This window comes from Triticum urartu, chromosome 3, assembly GCF_003073215.2.
Source record: "Triticum urartu cultivar G1812 chromosome 3, Tu2.1, whole genome shotgun sequence".
Taxonomy (NCBI): domain Eukaryota; kingdom Viridiplantae; phylum Streptophyta; class Magnoliopsida; order Poales; family Poaceae; genus Triticum; species Triticum urartu.
The window spans coordinates 201329886-201340997 of NC_053024.1; the positions used below are offsets into that span (position 1 = coordinate 201329886).

The 11112-nt window shown below is 38.3% G+C and overlaps 1 long non-coding RNA gene across 1 annotated transcript; it reads left to right on the plus strand.

Annotated features, from left to right (window-relative positions):
- Positions 1 to 4271: 4271 nt before the first annotated feature.
- LOC125548263 lies at positions 4272 to 6315 on the plus strand. The gene is made up of 2 exons (XR_007300961.1): positions 4272 to 5499; positions 6152 to 6315. It is a non-coding gene; the product is annotated as an uncharacterized LOC125548263 (long non-coding RNA).
- The last annotated feature ends 4797 nt before the right edge of the window (positions 6316 to 11112 follow it).

An 11112-nucleotide genomic window follows, 5' to 3' on the forward strand; every position in this document is an offset into this window, starting at 1 on the left:
TGTTCTGAGATTGATATTGCTATGACTTTGCTATGCTTAATGCTTATCACTAGGGCCCAAGTGCCATAATTTCAGATCTGAACCTATTATGTTTTCATGAATATATGTGAGTTCTTGATCCTATCTTGCAAGTCTATAGTCACCTACTATGTGTTATGATCCGGCAACCCCGAAGTGACAATAATCGGGACCACTCCCGGTGATGACCTTAGTTTGAGGAGTTCATGTATTCACTATGTGCTAATGCTTTGTTCCGGTTCTCTATTAAAAGGAGGCCTTAATATCCCTTAGTTTCCAATAGGACCCCGCTGCCACAGGAGGGTAGGACAAAAGATGTCATGCAAGTTCTTTTCCATAAGCACGTATGACTATATACGGAATACATGCCTACATTACATTGATGAATTGGAGCTAGTTCTGTGTCACCCTATGTTATGACTGTTACATGATGAACCGCATCCGGCATAATTATCCATCACTGATCCGGTGCCTACGAGTTTTCCATATACTGGTTTACGCTTATTGACTTTCCTGCTGCCACTGTTACAATCACTACAAAATACCAAAAACATTACTTTTGCTGTCTTTACTTTTGTTGCCGCTACCACCACTATCATATTACTTTGCTACTAAACACTCTACTGCAGATACTAAGTTTCCAGGTGTGGTTGAATTGACAACTCAGCTGCTAATACTTAAGAATATTCTTTGGCTCCCCTTGTGTCGAATCAATAAATTTGGGTTGAATACTCTACCCTCAAAAGCTGTTGCGATCCCTTATACTTTTGGGTTATCAAGCCGCTGCCTCTGCACCCACCTTGCTCGGCCATCATGGGAGGAGGCTCACCATCGAAGAGCAGCCGCAGGTGCCACACCATTACAAGAGCTGCAACCAGTAGGAGGTGATGATGCGTCGCCCCATTGACAAGAGCAGGGCGGTGGATTGGATCGAGGGTTCCTGCATGGCCACGCCACTGCTGCCGCCTGGAGTCGCCTTGGGCGCCACCTCGAGTGACCTCCATCGCCGCCCCGAGTCAACTCCACCACTGCTGCCAGGAATCCCGTCCCCGGCGAGGTAACTTCCTCTGAATCACTGCTCTTCCTGGTCTTCTTGCCCTGCTTATTATACGTGTGATGTGTGTGTGCTTGCTTTTGCTGTGCTGCGTGTGTGCTTGCTTGTTGTGTGCGTACTTGCTGGTTTGTTGCTCGGTGCTTTGTCTGGGTGTTGGGCTGCTGATGGCCTCATGTTGATGCTTTGTTGTAATATTTGTATAATGTTTGTATCTTCTATGAAGCTACAAAGCTATGTTTTGTTGTATACTGACTTTGTTGCTTGCTGCGGTTGACCTGCTAATGTTGCTACTGTGCTGGCCAGGGAGTGAGTCAAGTGACATACAGACACAAGAAATATTCAGTTATGAGGATTGAAGAAATTAATGATCATCCAGTCATTGAGGATTTGAGAAGAGGCATCAATGCTCCAGTAGAGGTGTTATTGAAGTTGTGGCTGTCAATAGTTCTTTTATTGATGCTAAGTACATGGTAAGGAAATAATGCTATATGATTTGCATATTTTTTGCTATGAGAACTTCTGCAACTAAAACTCAAAGTTTAGGTGTTGAACTCATAGCTTTGCAGTAGTTAGTTTTGTACTACTTTGTATCAAAATTGCATCAGACCATGTTGCACTGTATTTCGAGCATAGAAAAATTACTTAACACCTAATTTTGCGCAATTGGGTTCCTACTTTTTTCTGTTATTAGGTGCAATGACAGAGATCATCCAGTGGGATGTTCTACTGCATCTGAATTTGACAAATTTAATTCTGCCATTATATTCTTCCCTTCACTGCTCAAGTTAACACCCCTCCTCCCATTTATTGGCCCATATGTTCAAGTATGAATCCACTCATGGCCCCTTTAAAGGATCCATTAAGATCGTGGATGATTCAGTATTGGAGATTAATGCGAAAAGATCACAACCACGGGCGAAAGGTAAATATGCCAGGGTTAGCTAATTGTTTGCCATATTAGTGCGGTTGATATATATGTCGCGGTTTCTAAATATGCATGACATGTTGTGCTGAAATAAGGACATGTGAAGCAATGAAGTCACCAAAGTAACATTATTAGTTAATAATTGATTTATAGTTTAGAGCCCCATGTTTTTCGCACATTCATACAGACATATAATAGCTTATAAGCGCACGCTTGTTGTACATCTCGAGTACTACTTGTTCCTTCTCCTATTTTTATTCTTATGTTCACATGTTGATTTTTTGTCATAGAGGGAAATGAGAAGTCTAAATGCGCCAACAAGTAGCGACCAATGAGCTGTTGTCTATGGATTGGCTAAGGGAGGAGTTGTCTTGTGCTGCAAGGGCATCTTGCAGATCGATTTCCTTGGTTTGATGTGTCTCAGATTCTAATTAGTATTTAATTTCCTTAGTTTTAACTTATAACCGGACAGAAATTGTTATTGCACCTGAATATTTGATTATGAATCTAAGTTATGGGAAATAGGTGGAGTAAGAGGAAATGAGGCGTTGTTCGATGGGGCCTTGCTACGGTTGCCTTGAGTTTTTGCATCAAAGCACCACTTCATATGGCTAGCCTTCCATGGCTACATCGAGGGTCCCAATCTGCAGGCGAGCTCTTCTTTTCATCTGCAGGTTATGATTCATCTCCACCTCAATGAGATTTAGTTTCCACATTAACGACTATAGGTTTCTTAATGTTTTGGAGTGGTCTACTTTCATTGTCTCCGGTTCAGTTGTGTACTTCTTTGCGCCCATGTTCGCTTCAGTATTCCCTTCCAATTCTCACACTATGGTTGCGGCTTCTTTATTTATGTTGGATTGTTCTGTGAATTGCCACCATGAAACTTGTTGAAAATAGTGTTGTCGGGTGATAATCATTCTTGGCAGTGATTCTTGTTGTGGTTGGGATATTGATGCAGATATACCATGAAGGGAAGATCTGCCTCACTGTGCACTTCAGGCGCGTGCACACTAGCGATGGTATAGGATTGGCTTCCTGGTGGAATCAGGTGCGTGTCGTCCATGGTGGCCTGCCGTGGGTGTTGGTGGGCGGCTGGAGGCGGCTGTAGCAGGTCGATTTATCTGACTACTGAAAATGAGCTTCAAAATATCTGTAGAACGTAGCCCACTTCCAGCCAAATATCAATTATGATAAATCCACCATGTACCATGATCATTTGAACAGTCTTGCTTAAGTTTATGTTAGCCCTGTATGCTAATTTGAGGAGATTGTTAACTTTAAGGTGCGAACATTTATAAACTGATAATTGTACCATTTTTTGGGATTTTGTGATTCCTATGGAATTAAGAGGTCATCTATTGGCCTATCCCTATTTGTAATTTCAAATAGTTATTTTTTGGTGCACTTCTATTTTAGAAATGAATCAGTAACCAATTATGCTTGATGTTTGTATAAATGCATAAGGAGGAGTGCTCAGGGGAGGACGATAGTTGTTTGTATAAATGCACAAGGAGGAGTGCTTAGGGGAGGACGATAGCTTTCAGGTGTGGTTTCTTAGCAGTACTAGATGCCAAATGTTAGTTAAGCTTATGATTTGTGCCTCTTGTTCTTCACATAGGTGTACATGGAGGAGGTGAAGGCGACTACAGAGGAGCTTGCCGTAGCTGCTCACCTGCTCCGGGAATCCTCCTGACAGAAGCACGATGCCATGTCCTAGAGTTTGTTCACGTACTTCTATCTGCCTATAATATATGCTGACAATTATATGTGACTGATTAATTAACTAAAACTTGATAGGTTAAGGACAAGTGTTTTCAAATGAAGGAATATAGTGTATGTGCAGCTAATTACATACACATATGCATCATTCCATAATAATTGGAAGTTTGGATATTAGGTATTTGTTAAAGACCAGGGATCCTAATTAGCCATTCCCATACCACAGTTTTCACTGTATGTATCTCATGAACATTATCATTATGCTCTGTACCAGAATTGTCACTCTATCTCATCATTGTTTGGAGTATACCTTTGCAGCTCCATAGTTATTAGAATGGTTTTACTTCCACACATTGTTGAGGAAATCGTTAACTGGTAGCTGCTCGGTTGGCTAGCGAGTAGGGGATTAATCGGCTAATCGGCAAGTTAATCGACCATTTAATCAATTAATCGGATGATTTTTCGGTTTATCGGCTACTCGGTGACCCTATGAGTAGGGATTAATTGGCAAGTTAACTGGTTAATCGGATGAATTCTTGAACAGGTCTTCCACATAATAGCCTTGTTCAAATAAAATCACAAGACCTTTGTAAGCTTGCTTAGTTACTATGGAGAAGGGCCTTCTTCCAAGGAGCTGTAGATTTTGAATGTGCTCCTGGTTGGACACTTTTTCCACTATATGTACAGAATAGGGGTAGGGAAGAGCGCAACTTAGGTTTTGGGGCAGGCCTCACTAGCAATTATGGCATCCTCTTATTTGGTTGCAGGTTACTTGCCTTCTTCTTTCAGCCCATCTCAAGAATTATAGTGCAGTTTTTGTGGAGAGCCCATGTTGGTTTGCTTGATTTATGTTCAAAATGGACAATACAATGCTATTTGAGTCAAGTTTGTATATATTCCAAGTACTCCTTTATTATTTATCAACTGAGGCATGATTGTTGTTGCACTTATTACTAAAAATAATCCTGGTGTTATTTTCTTTGAGAAAAGAAATAGACGGCTCAGATGTGTGCTTCTTAGCATCACATCAAATTGAATAATCGAATAGGGTTATATATCATCATATCTGCATACATAGTATCTTCTGTAATTATATACCGGTGTAGGCTCTTGTTGTTAGATGATGAACTTATGTTATTTTATGCCAAGTAGTTAAATTTATGTGCACCTTCTCATGTGTTTACTTGTTTATGCTTTTATAGTATGGCTTGGTCCTGTTGTGAAAAAGATCCTGATATGTTTGACTATTCTGTTTTTTTTCTTTATCCAATGACCTATTAATGTGCTTTGAGCATATGACAATTGTTTCCTCACTATCTTAGATTAGTAGTAATCCTTCTTTTATGTTTCTGCAATTTCAGTTCCTGCCTTTTGAAATTTCCTTTGCATTATGTATCTGCACACCCCCTCTTGTGGTCTATTGTAATGGTCTACTGAACAGCCATATCATGCTATGATTGCATCGTTGCATGACAATGTACCATATGCTCATGCATTTCTTTTCTTACCGATGTTGTCCTGATGAGTTGGCTGGCTTACATGTGCGCCCTCCGTCCTAAAATAAGTGTCTCAACTCTGTTACAAAGTTGTACTAGAGTTGAGACACTTATTTTGGGGCGAAGGGAGTAGTCTGCTGTGAAGGTCTACTTGTGTTAGGTAGCATTGCTTTCTGGAATACGTCATTCGAACCTGGTAACATTCACTGGTTACAGTCAGCAAGACAGGAAGAACATACTTGTGTATGAGTTCATGCACAACGAAAGGACCAACTTAGCTGATGGTAAATTTTCTCTGTGGAATCAACAACACGCTCCTGTATATACACATACGATTCTTTCGCAGCAAAACTTTGTCCATGCAGTTGTATTTCAGATCTTTAGAACTATAGGGTAGTTTCTATATTTGCTGATTCAGGTTGTCTTAGGCTGCAGCTCCCCGTCCAGCTACCGTGTACCCCATATCCTTTGAAGAGGATAAATCTGAGTGAAAACTTGGAATTACCTAATAGGTGCATACATGAACTATTGATGATGTGAATAGAAACACCCGTAGTAGCGCTGACCTTTGGCAACCTTCACGTCGTGCCTCCAAGGCAGGCCATGAGTGATGATTGCCGTGATGTTGGCCTTGCAAAAAAATAGGGCTTTGCTGACTGGTGACTGGCTATAGTTTGTGTTTGTTGTTTACATGTCGGTTTTTAACAATTTGACCTATCTTTTAAAGACAGTATAGTTCACAAAAAGGAAACTTTTTACCGAAAATATATGGGTTTATATTAGACCATTCTAGACCATATCTCTTTAATACATAGTTTATTATATTTTCTGTTTTTAAATATGAGAGTGCCCATCTTACTTAGTGGCATTGCTATGCTTCACAGTATACAATATTTTGCATGCCTGTATAATTCATAAGTGGTTTTTCGTATTCAGGTGTTATTAATATGGTGAGTGATTGAAGGGGAGGCATGAGAAGAGAGCAGTCCAAAGGGCGGATGGAGCATGTAACTTGTTGATGTTAGTTTCCATTTCCGGAAAGAACAAATTTTCTATGATTTGAGTGTATGCTGATGTGTCAAAGTCAATCATTTGGATTCCCAACCAGACTATTATGTGTGTTCAATATTTTATTGTGCATTGATAAAATGTTTTGCCTGTGTTCACAAGTTGAATTTTGAAACAGATATGCATAAGGGAGTTTGCCATTTAAGAAGGTTCTTGTTTGCTGCTGTGATTAAAAGTAGAAAATGTATACACCTATAACATGACATTTTCTCAAGCTAAAGTCTTATGTAACATGTAATATCCGAACTCTGTTTGTGCTAATAATTGTTCCCATTGTAAAAGGCCATGTTGCACAAGGTAGGTGTTTTGGGTTTTAATTAAGACAGGTGACACCAATTATGGGTTTGATCTCCAAATATGTTTGAACATTAGGTCAAGGAAGATATCACATCGCATCTTCGCGGTAAAGTTGTATGTCATATACCTTGCGCCATTTGGCTCTATGTTACCTGAATAAGATAACAGAATATGCATGCTACCCTAATGTTGCTAAAACCTACTTCTACTAGCACAGTCAAATATTTTCAAAACTCAATCTCATGTTTGGTTTTCTTCCCTTTTCTCTTCTAATGATGTAATTTCTTTTACTAAGATAACACCATGTATCCCTTTTCTACTTTGAATGAATTTACTGTATATATTTCTTATTTAGTTTAGTTCATCATTCAGAGACGGTGAAATATTTTTGTCCTTCACAGGTTAAATGAGCATTGCGTAGTCCTTCACAGGTTAAATGAACATTGCGTAAAAGTATGTCTAAGTTCTCTTTCTTCGAGTGCTTCAAGTAAATGAAATTGTCTATTTCCAATTTAATACATTTTAATAATAATCATCATGAGAGAGGGGTATGCTTCTCTCTCTCTCTCTAGAAATGTGTTTGAATCACACAAAAAGATTCGTAGTTCTTATTCATACTTGAAACACATAAGGCTCTGCAAATTAAACCATGTTTTTTTTCAAGGCGCATATGGATTTAGCAGACCAAAACTAAACTGACTGTATATACATGGCCTGTCCTTAGTAAAGAAAAATATTTTCATCGCGAACATGGCCTTAGTTGAAGGTTCTTGCAGCATGAAACTATTTTCATCGACAACATGTCTTCAACAGGTCTCTGCGCCATTTGGCGCAACGGGTCAACTAGTAGAATATAATGAGGGGGTTATGTGGAGAAGACAAAAAGGAGAAAGTCTCACATCGACGCGGCTAATCAATGGGCTAGGGAGATGCCCATCAATTGATGTCAATGCAAGGAGTAGGGATTGCCATGCAACGGATGCACTAGAGCTATAAATGTATGAAAGCTCAACAAAAGAAACTAAGTGGGTGTGCATCCAACTTGCTTGCTCACGAAGACCTAGGGCACTTGAGGAGGCCCATTGTTGGAATATACAAGCCAAGTTCTATAATGAAAATTTCCCACTAGTAAATGAAAGTGACAAAACAAGAGACTCTCTATCATGAAGATCGGTGCTACTTTGAAGCACAAGTGTGGAAATAAGGATAGTAGCATTGTCCCTTTTATTTTTTATTTTTTTTATTTGGCCCTTTTTTGCCTTTCCTTTCTTTTTGCCTTTCTTTTTTTGGCCTTCCTTTTTTTGGGACAATGCTCTATTAATGATGATCATCACACTTCCATTTATTTACAACTCAAAGATTACAACTCGATACTAGAACAAAGTATGACTCTATATCAATGCCTCCGGCGGTGTACCGGGATTGCGATGAATCAAGTGTGACATGTATGAAAAATTATGAACGGTGGCTTTGCCACAAATACGATGTCAACTACATGATCATGCAAAGCAATATGACAATGATGATGCGTGTCATAATAAACGGAACGGTGGAAAGTTGCATGGCAATATATCTCGGAATGGCTATGGAAATGCCATAATAGGTAGGTATGGTGGCTATTTTGAGGAAGATATAAGGAGGTTTATGTGTGACAGAGCGTATCATATCACGGGGTTTGGATGCACCGGCGAAGTTTGCACCAACTCTCAGTGTGAGAAAGGGCAATCCACGGTACCGAAGAGGCTAGCAATGATGGAAGGGTAAGAGTGCGTATAATCCATGGACTCAACATTAGTCATAAAGAACTCATATACTTATTGCAAAAATCTATAAGTCATCAAAAACCAAGTATTATGCGCATGCTCCTAGGGGGATAGATTGGTAGGAAAAGACCATCGCTCGTCCCTGACCGCCACTCATAAGGAAGACAATCAAATAACACCTCATGTTTCAAATTTGTTACACAACGTTTACCATACGTGCATGCTACGGGACTTGCAAACTTCAACACAAGTATTCTTCAAATTAACAACTACTCAACTAGCACAACTTTAATATCACTATCTCCATATCCCAAAACAATTATCAACTATCAAACTTCTCTTAGTATTCAATGCACTCTATATAAAGTTTTTATTATATCCCTCTTGGATGCCCATCATATTAGGACTAAATTCATAACCAAAGCAAATTAGCATGTTGTTTAGGACTCTCAAAATAATATAAGTGAAGCATGAGAGTTCATCTATTTCTATAAAATAAAACCACCATCGTGCTCTAAAAGGATATAAGTGAAGCACTAGAGCAAATGACAAACTACTCCGAAAGAAATAAGTGAAGATCAATGAGTAGTCGAATGATTATGCAACTATATAAAGAATCTCTAACATTTAAGAATTTCAGATCTTGATACTTTATTTAAATATCAAGAAAAACAAAATAAAATAAATTGATGCTCCAGGAAAAACACATATCATGTGGTGAATAAAAATATAGCTCCAAGTAAAGTTACCGATGAACGAAGACGAAAGAGGGGATGCCTTCCGGGGCATCCCCAAACTTAGGCTCTTGGTTGTCCTTGAATATTACCTTGGGGTGCCTTGGGAATCCTCAAGCTTAGGCTCTTGCCACTCCTTATTCCATAATCCATCAAATCTTTACCCAAAACTTGAAAACTTCACAACACAAAACTTAAAGTAGAAAATTTCGTGAGCTCCGTTAGCGAAAGAAAACAAAACACCATTTCAAGGTACTGTAATTAATTAATTCTTTATTTATATTGGTGTAATATCTACTGTATTCCAACTCATATATGGTTCATACCCTCCGATACTACTCATAGATTCATTAAAATAAGCAAACAACACACGAAAAACAAAATCTGTCAAAAACAGAACAGTCTGTAGTAATCTATAACTAACACAAACTTATGGAACCCCAAAAAATCTAAAATAAATTGATGGACGTGAGGAATTTACCTATTAATCATCTTAAAAAATAATTAACTAAATAGCACTTTCCAAATAAAAATGGAAGCAATTCTCGTGAGCGCTAAAGTTTCTGTTTTTTACAGCAAGATCAACAAGACTTTCCCCAAGTCTTCCCAATGGTTCTACTTGGAACAAACACTAATTAAACACAAAAAAACACAACCAAAACAGATGCTAGATAATTTATTTATTACTAAACAGTAACAAAAAGAAAATAACAAAAATAAAGTTGGGTTTCCTCCCAACAAGCGCTATCGTTTAACGCCCCTAGCTAGGCATGATGATTTCAATGATGCTCACATAAAAGATAAGAATTGAAACATAAAGAGAGCATCATGAATAATATTGCTAACACATTTAAGTCTAACCCATTTCCTATGCATAGGGATTTTGTGAGCAAACAATTTATGGGAACAATAATCAACTAGCATAGGAAAGCAAAACAAGCATAACTTCAAGATTTTCAACACATAGAGAGGAAACTTGATATTATTGCAATTCCTACAAGCATAAGTTCCTCCCTAATAATAATTTTCAGTAGCATCATGAATGAATTCAACAATATAACCAGCACCTAAAGCATTCTTTTCATGATCTACAAGCATAGAAATTTTATTACTCTCCACATAAGCATATTTCTTCTCTTGAATAGTAGTGGGAGCAAACTCAACAAAATAATTATCATGTGAGGCATAATCCAATTGAAAACTAAAATCATGATGACAAGTTTCATGGATATCATTATTCTTTATAGCATACAAGCCATCACAATAATCATCATAGATAGCAACTTTGTTCTCATAATCAATTGGAAACTCTTCCGAAATAGTGGATTCATAAAGTCATGACCTCTCCAAATCCACTTTCATCAATATAATCATCATAAATAGGAGTCATGTTTTCATCATAATAAATTTGCTCATCAAAACTTGGGGGACAAAAAATATCATCTTCGTCAAACATAGCTTCCCAAGCTTGTGGCTTTGCATATCATTAGCATCATGGATATTCAAGCAATTCATACTAAAAACATTGCAATCATGCTCATCATTCAAAGATTTAGTGCCAAACATTTTGTAGACTTCTTCTTCTAGCACTTTCGCACAATTTTCCTTTCCATCAAACTCACGAAAGATATTAAAAAGATGAAGCATATGAGGCAAACTTAATTCCATTTTTTTATTTTCTTTTATAAACTAAACTAGTGATAAAACAAGAAACTAAAAGACTCGATTGCAAGATCTAAAGATATACCTTCAAGCACTCACCTCCCTGGCAACGGCGCCAGAAAAGAGCTTGATGTCTACTACACAACCTTCTTCTTGTAGACGTTGTTGGGCCTCTAAGTGCAGAGGTTTATAGGACAGTAGCAAATTTCCCTCAAGTGGATGACCTAAGGTTTATCAATCCGTAGGAGGCGTAGGATGAAGATGGTCTCTCTCAAACAACCCTGCAACCAAATAACAAAGAGTCTCTTGTGTCCCCAACACACCCAATACAATGGTAAATTGTATAGGTGCACTAGTTCGGCGAAGAGATTGT